The sequence below is a fragment of the Pleurodeles waltl genome, chromosome 4_1, assembly GCF_031143425.1.
Source record: "Pleurodeles waltl isolate 20211129_DDA chromosome 4_1, aPleWal1.hap1.20221129, whole genome shotgun sequence".
Classification (NCBI taxonomy): Eukaryota; Metazoa; Chordata; class Amphibia; order Caudata; family Salamandridae; genus Pleurodeles; species Pleurodeles waltl.
In genome coordinates this window covers 1,012,068,506-1,012,083,941 of record NC_090442.1, presented here as the reverse complement: position 1 = coordinate 1,012,083,941, position 15,436 = coordinate 1,012,068,506, and the positions used below count along the sequence as shown (strand labels likewise).

Here is a 15,436-nt window from a genome sequence, read left to right as displayed (position 1 = left end):
GTATTTCTTATCAGAGCAGGAAAGAAAAGTACTTAAGGAATACATAGATGAAAACATGCAAACCAGATTGATTGTTCCCTCTTCATCACCTGCTGGGGCTCCTCTTTTCTTTGTACCAAAGAAGACTAAAGATCTCCACCCCTGTGTTGACTTTCGAGAGTTGAATAAAATTACCATCAAGGATAGGTATCCCCTACCTCTTATTTAGGATATTTTGGAAGCAGTCCAAGGAGCCAAAATATTCACCAAGTTAGATCTGCGTGGTGCCTATCATCTTTTACGGATTAAGGATGGTGATGAATGGAAGACTGCTTTTCGTACTCCATTAGGCCATTTTGAATACCGCGTCATGCCTTTTGGTCTGACTAATGCACCTTCCATATTCCAAAGATTTATGGATTCGGTTTTGTCTGATCTTTTGAACCAAAGTGCTGTCTTCTATCTAGATGACATTCTAGTATATTCTCGTTGTCCTGAACAAAATACTATGCATGTTCTTCAGGTTCTGGAAAAATTCTGACAAAACAGTCTGTACTGTAAGCCTGAAAAGTATGAGTTCAACAAGACCGAGGTTCAATATCTTGGTTTCCGTATCAACCAAGTTGGCATCGCCATGGACCAAGAAAAGGTACAAGCTATATTACATTGGCCTTCTCCTGCGTCTGTTAAGGAGACACAGTGCTTTCTAGGGTTATCCAATTTCTACAGACAATTTATAAAGGGCTTTGACCAACAACAAGGTCAGATAACCCAGACCATCAAAAAAGAAAGTCTAAAGAAGGGTTTCATTTGGACAGAAGAAGCAGAAAGAGCCTTTCAGAGTCTAAAACGTACCTTTACACAAGCTCCGATATTACGTCATCCTGACACTACAGAGACATTTATAGTGGTCACTGATGCATCAGATAGAACTATTGGAGCCGTGTTACTAGAAAGACAAGACGATGATGGCCTTGAACATCCTGTCTTTTACCTATCCCATGTATTGTCAGTTGCAGAACAAAGCTATTCCGTGTTGGAAGGGAATTACTAGCATTAAAATCTGCCTGCAAGGAATAGAGATATTTTCTAATGGGTTTACAGAAGATGTTTGAAGTTAGAACAGATCATCGAAATCTACAATGCCTCCGATGTTTTCAATGACGAAATAGTTAGCAAGCCAGATGGGCTTTCTTTTTTAGCCAATACGATTTTGTAGTAACATACATACCTGGATCCCAAAATGTTGTAGCAGATGCTTTATCCCGCCAATATCCATAGAGCACAAATACTATTTATCAACACATCATAGAGCCATGTCGAATAGTGGGAGTCGGTCAATCCTTTCTCAACCGTGTGAAAGCAGAGTATCAAAATTTACCCATGGAAGAATGGAACGCTTTAAATTCCCACTTACAGAAGCATCAGGAGTACTACTGTCATGAAAACACCTTATTTTTGCCTACTAAGAAGGTGCAAACTGAAGCCATGCAAATGTGTTACAACTCCCCTATTGCTGGACATCGCGAAATTAGGAACAGACAGGAACTGCCCCTCCACCTCTTTTGGTGGCCCACGTTGAAATCTGATGCTGAAACATATGTAGGATCTTGCCCAATATGTGCTCAAAATGAGTCACCGCAGACTAAGCCAGCAGGTTTATTGATGCCCATGCCTGTGCCATCTATTCCATGGCATACGTTGAGCACAGATTTTATATGTTCATTGCCATCCTCTGCGGGTTATCAGGTCATAATGGTAACGGTTGACTCTTTTACTAAGATGGCTCTTTTTTCTGCCCTAAAGAAATTACCCACCGCTAAGGAAATTAGTCAAGTCTTTCTACAAGATATATGTTGATTGCATGGCCTCCCCCAAGTAATCATTTCCGATTGAGGACCTCAATATGTGTCCCGTTTTTGGGGAACATTTTGTATGTTTTTACATATTGAGGTGGCTCTATCGTACGGTTTCCATCCTCAGACCAATCGTCAAACTGAATGTCTAAATCAAGGATTACAACAATATCTGCGCTGCTTTTGTAATAAAACTTAGAGTAATTGGTCTTCATATCTACCATTGGCTGAATTTTTGTATAATAATACAGTCAATAGTGAAACGAAGTCCACACCTTTTTTCTGTACTTATGGTTTCCACCCTACTGCTTTTCCTACCATCACTAATAAGGATTCCTGTGTTGTTGCAGTAGTTCGAAATCTCTGTCAGTTTCAGGACCTGTTATGTACCAATCTCTTAAACGTTACATGAAGAAGTTAGCTGATACTCAGCGTAGTCCTGCACCATCTTACTAGCCTGGGAACAAGGTCTGGCTTTCTTCTACGTTTTTGCCTTTTCGCCTGTCCCAAAACAAATTCAAACCCTGTTACTATGGCCGTTTTCGAATCCTGCAGGTATTAAACCCACTCTCAGTTCGACTTCATCTACCATTGTCTTGGAAGGTTCATCCTATTTTTCATGTATCTCAACTTAAACCTTTTATTCCTGATCCCTACAAGAGAAATGCCCATTGTCCTCCTCCTCTTTTGGTTGATGGCCATCCTGAGTACAAAGTACAAGAGATATGCGATTCTCGCCTTTTTCTGAATCGTCTCCAATTCTTGATTTGGGGGAGGGATACCCCATTAGTGATTGTTCTTGGGAGGATGCTTCCTCAGTCCATGATCCTCGCTTGGGCCGCACATTTTTTCAGCATTTTACGCCAAGCCTGGGGCTTCGGGGAGAGGACCTACTGTGAAGCCGCGAAGACAGGCGGCCTCTCACTTGTGGGCCGTGGTCAGGCCGTTTCTGCCCCAGGCCGTTTTTGGGTTGCATCCTGTTTTTTGTGCTGCAGCGGGACCTGAAACATTCCTTTTGGGCTCTGTTTCACGCTGTGCCCACCTTTTAACCCCCTAGTTTTACGTACCTGTTTTTTTACTGTTTTTCTTCTTTTCTTCTTTTTTTCTCTTTTTTGTTTTTGTTTCTTCTTGGCCATATTTTCTCTTTCCCAGGAGTCTGTGTTTCCTTCCCTGCATGCTTTGCTCCCTACATTTTATACTATGGCTATTTTTCCATTTACTTTAATGTGGCTTTTCCCAATCCAAGATGGTGTCTTCATTACTTCCTACCTGTCACTTCTGTTTTTCAGTATATAAGCACAGTTGGTCTTCTGTTCCTTGCATTGCAAACACTTCCTTTCCGGTTGTGATCCTTGCTCCTGTATCCTGTCATTTTGGACTTCACCTGCTCTTTCCTGTCTGCAGTTTTTGTTCCAGACTTTTTGTGCCTCACTTTTTCTTTTCTAATATCTTTTTCAGGAGTTCCTTGATCTGAGGTTTTTCCCAAGTTTGGGTTTTTTCCTCTGTGACTCGTTCTGGAGGTTACGTCCTGCTTGGTGTTCTACTGTCAGCAGCACCGTGGCTATTGGAAAGGGTCGCCCCTACCTTGGTCAATCCAGAACGAGCAAGTTCTGTTGCTTCAACATCACAGGCAACCATTTGCCCCCAAACCTGTGTTTCAAGGACAGTGTCTACCATCCTGTGCCCCCCAGTACAGGTACCTGAGTCTCCTGTCGTTAGCCTAGACAATGATGGACCTGGCACCAGTGGGATTGGGCAAACTGTCCCAGGGGCACAGGCACGTGTGTGTATGGTGGGATAGCGTGGGCCAGAGGATGGAGGCTACTAGGGATACAACTGGCCAGGACACCATCTCCCAAGTCTTGAGAGCTTACCGTCATTCCAAAGGCATGTTGGGCCAAGTACTCAGCAAGATGGGAAAGATAAAGCATCTGCAGAGGGCCAATCACTAGGAAGTCATGCAGCAGTGGAAGGCACAGAATGCCCACTTTTTTCCATTGCAGGGGTGCTGAGAGAGAAGAATACCACACTGAGTTGGTTTGTACTCACCAGCTGGCCCCTTTCACTAGCAATGAGACATCAGCCCCTTCTACATCTGTGGCTGCTGTGGATGACATACCTCAGACACCCCTGCCTCTGTAGCTGAAGACTCCACCCCCCCTGCAAACGTGGACGTCCCTCAAATCATCCAGGAGGAGCAGATGCCAAGACCAAACACACTGCCAGGAAGTGAACCTCTACTGATTGGTACCCCTTGTGTGGCACAGATATACCCTGTTGACTTTTCTGAAACATATCTCCTTTTTCCTATGGTAGAAGAACACTGTACTTGTGTCTCCAAATGTTGTAGCACCTACCCTGATAAATCCACCTTGACAGAACCCTTCACTGTTTCCTTCCTGTTATATTTGATACAATTCACTCATTGTGGTGTGCACTCCCTAATAAATACTTCTTAACCACAGATCATGTGTGAGAATCTTTAATCAACCATATTTTAATGTCAACTATAAGATCTCCTCTCTCAAATGTAAGACATTTGTAATGTTCCATCTCACATGTACTGTTTAATCTGGGTCGATTTTGCATTTCATAATAATGATAGACATTACTCTAATCACTTTAATTGAACTTTCCCACATAGAGGTTGGAAGAATGCCAATGCTCGCACAGTGAAGTACTGCTGCTCACTTCAGTGTATCAGCATAGATGTCATACACTACCACCACAAAGATTACTGAAGTTACAGACTTGTCAGTCTTCCAGTATCCCAATAGGCAAACATGTTGTTCCAATGCCCATACCATAGCTCCCAATTGACCACACCCAATGATACAGAGAGAGGTCAGTACAAATGCCCCCAGTCATGGAACCTTCCACCTACCATGGCCAGGTATCAGTAAGCATGCCACTCTCCTATGTCAGTCTTGATACACATACACAGTGTCCTGCAGTGAGAAAACACAGTGGCAACTACATACAAGTTACTTATTACCAATACAAACAATTCTGATGGTTGGGGGTATGGATAGCACAGGATGACGTGTGAGAGACAAATGAACACACACATGGCACTATTGAACAAACCTCCAATGCCATACAGGTCTATTGAGTGGAATAGGACACTACCATCCCACTGTTCTGACAGTCTGGGCATGGAACTCACACACCACACACACCACAAATCTCATGCCTGACAGTACCTTGTACAATCCATGTCTACTTCACTTGTCAATCTGCAAATTCCACCTGCCTGTGACACTGTTAGATATTGCCAAATGAGGATGAGCTTGTGAAGTAATCTGCAAATTATAAATGCCAAACATAAGGTTTAGGCTGCATTGAAACTAATACATCATACAGCCAATTCCCATATACAATGGTGACTGTGCATTGTGAGAAAATAAGACTATGGTGATCAAAAACCGGCACACTATTCCAAGTAACGTTCTGCATGCACATCAGAGTTATGTGTTTCAAAGCTACTTACGACCTGGCTGATGGTTATACTAAGACCCTTAACAAGCATCCACAACCCCACCAATACTCAGTAACTAAATTTACATAACATCACATACCTAAAGTTAGGTGAAGTACTTATTGATGAGATCTGCCCTGATGTCTCCCGCTTCATCCCCATCATTCTCATCCTCACTTGGCACATCTGCATTCTCACCCACTGCTGACTCCCCCACATGTGGTATTAATGGAATTTGATGTCTTAGGGCGAGGTTGTGGAGCATGTAGCAGACAACAATAATTTGACATACTTTGGTGGGTGAGTAGAGAGAGGAGGTCGCCACCAGATTTATCGATCCTACAGATTCTTGACTTCAGGAGCCCAAAAGTCCACTCCACAAGATGCCTGGTCCTTCCATGGGCCTCATTGAAGCAGGCTAGCATGGTTGGGTACCTCACTGGTGTCAACAACCAGGGATAGTTTGGGTAAACGAAGTCCCCTCTAAGGAAGAGTATAGAAAGGCAAACCTAAGTAACAGACATCCACACATTAGTTAGCAGATAAAAGTTACAGGCACACATGACATATGTGACTTACCAACCAGCCAATACCTCTCTGTGTATTGTGTCATTATCAGTGGGATATTGCTGTTCCGCATGATGAAGGAATCATGGACTGGCCCGAGTACCTTGCACAAACGTGTGAAGTGTAGAGGTCAGCCAAACAGACCACTTGGACACTGATGGAGTGGAAGTTTTCCCTGTGCCTATATGCCTACTCATTGGCTTCTGGGGGAACCAAGGCTACATGGGTGCCATCTGTGGCTTCAACCACATGTAGAACGTGTCCCAAAGCATAAAAATCAGCCTTTACATGGGCCAGATCTTCAGGTTGTGGAAATCTGATGTAGCAGTCCAGGTGTTTCAACAATGCAGACAGTATAGCCTTTAAGACCAGACTGAACATAGGCTGTGACATCCCTGCAGTTACGCCCACTGTATTTTGCAGGGAGCCTGTGGCCAGGAAGTGCAGCACTGACATAACGTGTACAATGGGCGGTATGCTATGGGGATTACAAATAGCAGGCATCATATCTGGCTCCACTGACAACAGAGATCTATGATTGCATGCCTATCCAGACAGTAGATCTGAATCACATATCGCTTCTCCATGGTCTGCAGATCTGCTAGTGGATGGTACACTGGAGGTTCTCTCACTCTTCTCATGCCAGGCTAACTATGTGGGAGAAACCCAGAATGTATGTGTATCACTCATTCTGTACATCATAAGTATGATCATATCTATGTCACATATTATGCTGTAAAATGCCACATGAAACTGTTGAAACGTTGTACACTGAACAGACCTAGCTAAATAATGGTGTATTACTCCAGTCACATCCCCTTTCCTCTGTGATATGTGAGAATTAGGAAAGCGTGTCACTGACAATCTATGTGACATTTACATTAGTAACATGTAGCACATATATGGGACAAATATACCACATGTCACATTGTAATTGCTCTGTTGACTAAGCTACTACAGTTACAAATCTTAAAACACATCAATTTGACCTCATATACATAATTTGTGTAAATTTCTACATGTTTGTTTAAAGCCAGCAGTGAGCACAATGTCCTAGATATCTTTCACAGCTTGTGATGCAACTTTAAAATAAAATTTTCGTTCATATATGAGCCCTAAAATGGCAGCTGCCTGACCTACTGTACTAGACAATAGGAAGTGATGTAAGTCAGCTGGCAGAAGTCGTCATGGGAGTAGGCGGATACAACCGTGGTGGACATTCCCATTGGAATACATTGCTGCCTTTGGCGATCTTCGCAAATGGTGATGTCTGCCGGCAGTGATGCTCTTTTATGTGGCCGACGTAACTGCCATCTCATACTTCATCTCTCACTTGACTCCTTACACTGCTTCCAACAAGACCTCCACAACCTGAGCTGCTGTGTACTGCCTCTGGGAGTAATCATGCCACGTCCTGCAGGTTATAGGGCCCCTGCCTTCTCCCCTGAGAGCTTGTATGAACAGCTCTTTGGTGCACCAGAGGAACAGGTAATTGCAATGCAAGTGCAGTGTTTTAAGGGTAAAGTGTATGATGATGTCCAGGGAATGTGGTTGAATGAAGGATCGTGGTAAAATGTGTGGATAGATGGGCATGTGCATATGTGTACAGATAGATTTTGAGTTCTGAGACATAGTAGAGTGTGTGTGATGTATGTACCCTGACCCAACTGCAAAACTGTAACACATGATCAGTGAATGTGATGTGAAAATAATTATAATGATATACCATGTTTAGAGATATGCTTGTGGTCTGGTCACATGTTTCAAGCTGACACCTGGTGCTGGATATGCATGTTGAATGCCTGTCTCATCATCACACAGGGCCTTACTGCAGATGGTCATCCCTCATTAAAGGGGCTGTTGAAGGTAGTCTGTGTGTGGCTAGTTGCACCAACTTGTATTTTCGCCCTGCTTGTTCTGGTATTCTGTATGTGGACATGACATTCTCTTCTTGTCTGTGTCATCTATGCAGGTCAACGCCCATCGGAAAAAAGGGGATTTGGCGCACCATCACCAAGAAAGTGTGGACCCTGGAGGACCACAGCCGGTGCATCATCCACTGTAGGAAGCGGTGGGAGGACCTGAGACGCTGGGCCCGGAAGACCACAGAGGCCCAGCTGGGGATGTCCTCCCAAGGAGGACGGGGTGCCTGTCGGACCTTGACCCCCCTAACGGCTCTCATATTGATGGTGGCCTACCCAGAGTTGGATGGGCATTTGAGGGCAGCACAGCAGCCACAAGGGGGCAAATACAGACATGACACATTTTCATCACTTTAACAGGATAGTATATGATGTTAAGGTTTCTAAGCTGTGACAATGTGGTAAGTGCACAGGGTAAAGGATCTTCAAGGAACACATTGATGTACAGTCCCCAACATTGGTACACAGGTGTGCACATTTTAATTTGTATAGGGACATAGTAGTCTCCTGTGTTGTCCCCTCTGTACAGAAGCATATGATGGTGCACATGTGACTGTGTCAAATGTGTGTACCACAATAGAGCTTTTCATATACCGGTGGTTGTTCCTTTCCACCTACAGGTCAATACTCCCAATATCATGATGGTAAGTTGTTCTGGGCTTTGCCCTCTGTCCATTCTAGTGTCCCTTGATCCATGTCTATGTGCAACTTGTAGTCTGACCATTTGAAGTAATTCCAACTTTTCAAAAGGTTTCTGATGAGTGACAGCATCATGTGAGGCTGTGATGTCGATCTGACATTTCACATGTCACACTTGCATGACTTGTTCAAACCTGTTGCAAGGTCAACCGCCTTGGTAAGTGAGGGATGTACATAGGACTATGTAATGTGTCATCTGAGTGGACATCCTACATGTTGGTAACCATGGAGGCATTGCTAGACTCCTATTGGATCACATACATTGGTGTCAGGACTATGAATGTTAGTACCATGTTCATGTTCTGTAGGTGGGGAGTAGCTACACAGTTATTTCCTTAGCCACAGTGTTGTAGGCATGATAAATAGTCCAAGACAGATGCTTGGCAGTTACAATCTCAACTGTTTTGTGCCAACATCAAGCCTGCATTGAAAGGTTATGTCATGACTCAACATTGAAAAGAGTTATTGACATTCCTTTTGTTGCTATTTTGGATATGTTATGAGTCCTTGTTGTATGGAAACCTATTATTTGCACTGACACCATTGTAGTGCTGGTATGGTCAATGACATACACATGTGAGTGGCATGGCTTATGTATTCAGGCATTTAGCTTGCATCATGGTGGGTGCACCTGCCATGGTAGACACAGATGTGGTTTGTCTCTGTGAATTAGCCCCCAAACAGATGTAAGGTCAGTCCTGTCCTATGTGTGTTTAGTGATGTTGCCACTCATTCACTGGGCTATTGATGGAACAATTGCATGATACGTTGCACTGTATGTCACCTTCATGCACATGAAAGGTGTCCATTGTCTTGAAATAGTAGATGTACTACCTGTGGTTGTGTGTGAGTAAATGCTCTGAGCTTTTTAGGCCCTTATATGAGTGCTATACTTTGTTTTCAGAACAACAATGACAGATGACTTGGTCCAAAAAGTATGTATAATCCTTTCCTACATTACTATTGGTACACGTGTAGGTGACATGTGTTCTGACTCTTTCACCTCTAACATTTGGTTATGCCAATTAGAGTAGTTGCATGTTTGCAAATTTCCATTGTAAAGGTTGTATACTCAGTTACATAAGGTGGGTATGGCTTGTGTGCAATATGCTGTCTTGTGTTCATTATGCAATATGTTTCCTTGCCTTGTACATGACATCAGGGCAATTTGCTGGTATGTGTTTAGTGTGTGTATGTGATACGTGGAAATCTATGTTACATCTATTTCCCATAGCTTGGTTGTTGGTTGTCTATGTTGCTATGGATAGGGATCATGTTTCATGTGGGCAACTCACCTTGTCATGGAATGGTTAGTGTGATAGCTCTGCTGATATGTTATTGTAGGTGTGAGATAGATAGCATAGCTGGTGTATGACTATGTCATGACTGAGGATGTACATTGTATCTTGTTGTGACCTGATGTTGGCACTAAACTGGCACTACCTAGGGGTTTTGTTCAACTAAATGTGATGTTACTGATATGTACAATGTGATCTAAGTAGTATGTAAAGAATGTGATGACCCTATCTCACTTTCTGTTTCCCAGCATCAGCATTGGCATGCGAAGGAGACAGGGCAAAGCTGAGTGGGGAATCTTCTGGCCACAGAACTCCAGTCACGAGGACACAGAGACCGAGGGACCGAGGGACCCAGTGGCCTGGAGGGTGAGGGGAGTGCCACAGGGGAGACTGGTTCCAGTTCATTATCTTCGGAATCCTCTTTCAGTGGACGCTCCCTGGCGATGGTGGACTCATCTAGGACCACCCAGCACCATCTCTGTCTGCCACCCCCCTTTCTATCACCGCCCTCACTGTAGCTCCCCACCCAGTTAGCTGTGTCCGCTCACCCAAGAGTGTGGGCATCTCCTTCACTACAGGCACCTCTGCCCCAGCCCCTGTTAGCCCTGCTGCCCACAGTGAGGAGGCTATTGACCTCTTGAGGTCGATCTCTGTGGGTCAGTAGACCATCGTGAATGCCGTTCAGGGACTGGCAACTCAGATACAACAGAGTAATTTGTTCCTGGAGGGCATTCACAGTGCACTCGCTGGCCTACAGAGATCTTTCCAGGCCCTGGCCTCCGCATTGATGGCAGCCAGTCACCCTTTGTCTACCGCCCTCCCATAACCTTCCTTTTCCCAATCCCAAGCCCCGCTTCCCGACCCAGCCAAAGCACACAAACAGACAGACATGCAACCACCTCAACATCCAAGGGTAGCGCAGACTAACATAAGCACCACTGGACTGACCAATGGCATAACATACACCTGCACACACAGCAACAGTCACTAACTGCCCTGACACCCCCACCACCCGCAGCATCACAGACACAACACCTGACACACCTGCAGACACCACACACACATTCATTGATCTAGCCACCATACCCATCCTACCTGCAGACACCTCCCCAGCAGACCCTCATACATCAACCCCAGTCACCATATCCGCAGAAAGCACAACCACAGGCATGCTTACATGCAGCACATCCACCATACCTACAGTCATCACCCCGACAGACAGCCACCCACCCACCACGGCATCCCCCAGCACCTCCACCCCCTCTCAGCCCAAGACACAAAAACGCCCAGTCACCCACCCAACAGACACCCACCACCTCCCATATCTCCCACAGACACACACCCAAGACATCCACCCAAACACCTCAGACTACCACTTCCTCCACACCCAAACTCTTTATGACCGTTCCTGTGTGTCCAAAAAGTCTTTCCTCTCATAATTTGAACTTTTCCCTACTCCCCCCCACGTGCCACCCCTAGACATTCAGGTTCTCTACCCAAGGCCATCCTTTCCGCCTCCAAGGCCTCCCCTAAATCCCCTGCCAGTAACCATGCCCCTCCCCCTGCTAAGAAGTCGACCCCTCCCAAGAGGACCTAACTCCCCAAGCCAAAACAAACCACCCCTCCCAAGCCAAAGCTCAAAACCCCCTCCCAAACCTAAGCCCAAACCACCCCCAGATCATCCCTGAGGTGCCTGTCTGTCCCTTTGATGCCCCTACCTGTGGAAGTTACATTGCAGTCAGGAGTCTAGTTGGGGCACTATATAGTACCTTTGGTGCACCAATTTGTATATACATGTATATTGGACTGGCCAATGGCCTTGAACTTTTCTCATTCATATTTTTGACCATATATTTAGACCAACCAGTTGTTGGTTTACTCGTTACATATTTGTCCTGCTTTTCATTTCCTAGCTTTGGGTCATTCCTGTCTGACATTGGTTGTGTGAGTATTTGTGTGTGTGTGGTGCTTGTGCTTTCTGTATTGTTTGGGCAGTATGTGATGGTGTGTGCATTGCTTTTGTCCCCCAGGGATAGGGTTTGGGTTGTGTGTTGGGCATGTGTATGTTGCAGACATGTTGTAGTGATGGTATTGTGTGGTGTTTGTGTTGACACACGTTTGTTGTTGTGGTGTGTGGGTTTGTGTGCTTTGACTGTGTGAGTGTGCGTGTATTGTGAATGGTATGATAGGTATGATGTGCTGTGTGTGTGTAATGTGTGTGTCGATTGCTAAGTTGTATGATTGTGTAATTGTGTGTGTTTGTTCCCTGTTGGTTGTACATTGCGTTGTATGTGTAATGAGTCTCTGGCCAGCGTCAGTTATGAGTGTTTGACAGTGTGTTTATGATGTTGCGGTTGTGGTGTTGTTCTGACGTGTTGGTATGTTGTATGGGATTGTGTGAGAATACTCCTGTGCTGTATTGTTGTGCATAAGTGTGTGTTGTTGACGTGTGGTATGTGTGTGCTGACTGTAATGTGTGTGCTTTGTATGTGTGGGTATCTTAGTTGTTTGTGTGTTGTGTATTGTTACATGTGAGTGTTGCCCTGGCAGCCCCTCCCTATGGTGTGTTATGTAACTGTACAAAATTGCCACAATATACAATTGTAACAGGTGAGTGTGTGTACTTACAGTTTCTGACTTCCTCATCGGTGAAGATTCTGTTGTCGTTCGGCAAACAGGAGCAGCGGGATGATGTCTAATTGTGGTTCCATGGTGGCTCAGGACGAGTATAGCTTCCTGGAGGTCAGTGTCTTCTTTTATCGAGTTGGTTTCTGCCTGGGTTTCCGTGGTGGTCTGAATGCAGCAGAAATGTTGGTGGTGTGCAACCGCATAATGAGTCCGATGGAAACTTGGTCTCCGCCTGCCTTCTGGTGCCTTCAATCGTCTTCGATGGTCTGACCACACTGGTGTTGCTGGCGGAGCTTTGGCTGTATTCTGGTTGCGTCACCGCCAGTGTCATAATTTGGCGGTCCTCTCTGCCAGCCTACTGGCAGTCTGACCACCAACATGGTGGTCCACGGACAGCCAAACTCGTAATGAGGCCGTTATAGTATATCCAGGAACACTAGCATAACTTGCTATGATTTTAGGTTTGTGCAGTATGTTAGTGAGTGGGTCATTAATAATAGCAAAAGATCACCAGTATAGGCCAGAATTTTCAGAGTAACACCCCCAACATGAATGGCCTTCTTAATGTCTGGATTATGAATTCAGACCCAGATTTATTACACTCTTCTGTTGTTCTTGCATCATGCAAGGACAATGGAAAGGCTTCAGTAATAATTACAAAGCCAAGCAAGGGGCAATTTGTGCTGTCTAGAGGGGCTTTGTAAACAAATGAAATGTAATGCTGCTACTTGCGCTGAGTTATGTTACATTTCAAGCTGGGAGACGTTCGATGAGTGGAGCTTTGACTTTCTCATACATCCACCCATGGAGTTTGGAACATTTCCAGCCAGTAAACCTGGGAATGTGTAAAAATGCTATACCTTCCCCAGTAAGGCATAACAAGGAAAAATATTTGTATATCTCCTTATTATTTCCTCTTTATATGTGTGCTGCGTTCTGCTGGTGTTTTTTGTGCTGAAAGGTGCCACTTCCTATACAAAAACAATCCTACCTGTAACCAGCGGCAGCCACTGCAAATCTCAAGGCTAGAGGCAGGGGGAGGGACGGAGGATAAATAAAAAAACATATAATTTAAAAAACACCTTTTCCCGTCATCGCTACCGCCGCCTCCTGCTGCGTTGCTCCTCTGGTCTTCTTGTGGTGTCCCAGCAAATGCTGGGACACCAGCACAGACTCCCCAGCAATCCTGTTGCTGCTTACATGCTAAACATAGCATGTAAACAGCATCAGGATTGGTATGAGTGGCTCGGAGTGCCACTCAGACATAATCCTGGGGTCTGTGCTGTTTCTAATTGCACGTATGTTTACCGGCCAAACAAACATGCGCACTTAGTGCACTCTCCCCTCTTCACCCTCCCACCTCCCACAGTCCAGCCCTGGCCACCCTGAACGCACTGCTGGCTAAGCTAGAAGATAAAAAATAAAACTATAATTAAATATTGTTTTATCTTTCGCCTCCTGGCTTAGCCAGGGGGTTGACGTTCCTTTGCCATTGCGAAGGAGCCATCCCTGCCCGTAACACAGGCACCCTTTCATATGGTGCAAGGGTGGCTAAGGTGGAGCTAGGCTATACATGGTGCCCCTGTGGGGGGGGAGAGAGCAGAAATTGTCTATATCTTTCTAAATATGGACCATTTCCGCTTTGCTTGTTGCCCTGCTTTGCTTGAGGGATTGGTAAATATGCACCTTAATGTAGCAAAGATTGAATAGCTAGCAAAAAGAGAAGAGATAATAATTGACAACTGTCTTGTGTATAAATAAACAAAGTGGAAGAATCAGAAGAAACTCCATTAACAAAAATTGTAACTTCAGGCGTGATATATACAACGTTTACCATATTAAAAAAATTAGTGCCAACTAGAAAACAATGTGCACAGTTGTAAATGGCCAGTGTAATTTGTCAAATGCTTTCTCAGCATCTGAAGGAAGGAAATGTAGGAGGGAATCATGCATTTTTGCGATGAGCTAACACGTCACATAGTCTTAGTACTTCATGAAGGAAGGCTTGATTGTGTAAATCCAGTCTGATATTTGTGAATGATGGAGTAGAAAGCTGTAGAGAGGCTACCTGTCAATGCTTTTGCATACATTTTGCAGTTCTGATTTAAGCATAAAATTGGTCTATAATTTGAGGCAAAAGTATGATCTTTAACCATGGTAGGTAGGCCAATGAACAAAGCTTCCGTAGAATGACTATCAGCTGAAACATTATTTTGAAAATCATTGAGCAATGGTAATATATCAGGAGATCAATGAGAAGCAAAATATTTGTACTATTTTGCTGGTATAGTAGCTGGGCAATGAGTTTTGAGAGATTTAATAACATCAAGAATTTCATCTAAATATAAGAAGCTAGATGGCAAGGAGGTGCACTAGGTTTTAAGAAATGTCACACAATATAATTTGGAATTTGTGTTGGTTTAGTTCTGCATAGAACAGATGACTATGTAATGTGTCATCTGAGTGGACATCCTACATGTTGATGTCCACTCAATGAACACGGTTTATGTCTGTGTTCCCAATAACATTAATTGATTTGTATCATTTTAATATGTTTATAATTACCAAGCATTTTACCAGATCTGCTGGCATTGTGCTAATATGTGACTTTACCATTAGACCAGTGGTCTGCAAACTCATTAGTCAACAGAGCCAAATATCAACAGTACAACAATTGAAATTTCTTTTGATAGCCACATTTTTTAAACTTAAACTATATAGGTAGGTACATTGTTATTAACTTAATTAGGGTACTCCTAAGCTGGCCTTTGCTAAAAACGTCCTCAATCTGATTGAGGTACGTTCGCTGAGGTCGACCCATTCCAACTCTCCAATCCACACTCGTCTTGTATACTTGTTTCGTCTAACTCCTTTAGTTCATCCTCTCTATATGTCCAAACCATCTCAACATACCTTTCTCAATCCTCAACACTACATCTTCTTTCACTCCACAATGCTCCCTAAAATTTACTTAATAAACTTTATTTAAAGTTTTAAGTCTTAGTTAAA

General features: G+C 44.1%; 1 protein-coding gene and 1 long non-coding RNA gene across 2 annotated transcripts in view; one reads left to right on the top strand and one right to left on the bottom strand.

Annotated features, from left to right (window-relative positions):
* ASB15 (ankyrin repeat and SOCS box containing 15) overlaps window positions 1-15,436 on the top strand; it is a 137,864-nt gene that overhangs the window by 21,163 nt on the left and 101,265 nt on the right. The gene's annotated exons all lie outside the window — the stretch shown is intronic.
* The window catches only part of LOC138288347 (uncharacterized), a 164,497-nt gene that overhangs the window by 137,519 nt on the left and 11,542 nt on the right, over window positions 1-15,436 (bottom strand). The gene's annotated exons all lie outside the window — the stretch shown is intronic.